Genomic DNA, 970 nt, shown 5'->3' on the forward strand with positions numbered 1-970 from the left:
TTTTATTCCTCATCTTTCTATTCAGGCCTCTCCTATTCATATTCCAGTCTCTTATTTAAATCAGTGCATGGTTGCTAGGGGAATTTGGACCCTAGCAACCAGATGGCTGAAATTGCAAACTGGAGAACTGCTGAATAAAAAGCCAGACTATCTCTCTCCACATCAGACGGACAGTTAATTTAAAGGGGAATAACAGATATAGTGTATTGAACAGAAGCTTAGGATTTAGAAATTTAGGCAAAAGGCAGTTGCGAGGGTGAGTTCCCCTTTAATAGTAACTTGTGGCTAAAGGGCTGTAGCCCAAGTATAATGAAGATGAGGCAGATAGAGACCCAATAAAGACACGGCTGAGGTGAGTATATAAATACATAGACTAATACTAAGGCCTATGTGAGGGGAAACTGCCTGTCACAGGCCCTGGGCGCCGCCATTACGATTATGAGGCTCCAAAGTGACGAATAAAAGCTCAGCGAGCCGCCCCAGTACCGTGACCCTTTCAGCTACTTGTAAACTCCGCGTATTCCCAATACTGAGCCACGAACGATGTATTTGACCCATTTTTCCAAAGCCCCCAAGCCGCTCACCTCATGGCGGCCGCTCTGCTTCAGCTCGGAAAGGAAAGGAAGACGTCTGGCCGCTACCATTATCAGGAGGGGTGATCCCACTGCAAAACGGGGGCGTTAATGACAGCAGTCTCCGGCTCTTAGGTTTTCAAAGCAGCTATATTTTCCCTAACCGAATAAATTAGACGCGGTATCAGGCTTACAAACCAAACAATAACATAGATTTAGGTCAGGCAGAAGCAAAACTGGAAACGTTCACCCCCTGAGTCGCTATAATGGTCTCATCCAGACAAGGCGCGCATGCGCGGGGAGGTGTCATCGACTATGAACCACGTGGGTTGTGCGCTATAGTCTCTCTAAAATGGCGACTTTGAGGGGGTGGGACCGGTGGGAGGAGTTTGCGCCTC

This window comes from Xenopus laevis, chromosome 9_10L (genome assembly GCF_017654675.1).
Source record: "Xenopus laevis strain J_2021 chromosome 9_10L, Xenopus_laevis_v10.1, whole genome shotgun sequence".
Taxonomy (NCBI): domain Eukaryota; kingdom Metazoa; phylum Chordata; class Amphibia; order Anura; family Pipidae; genus Xenopus; species Xenopus laevis.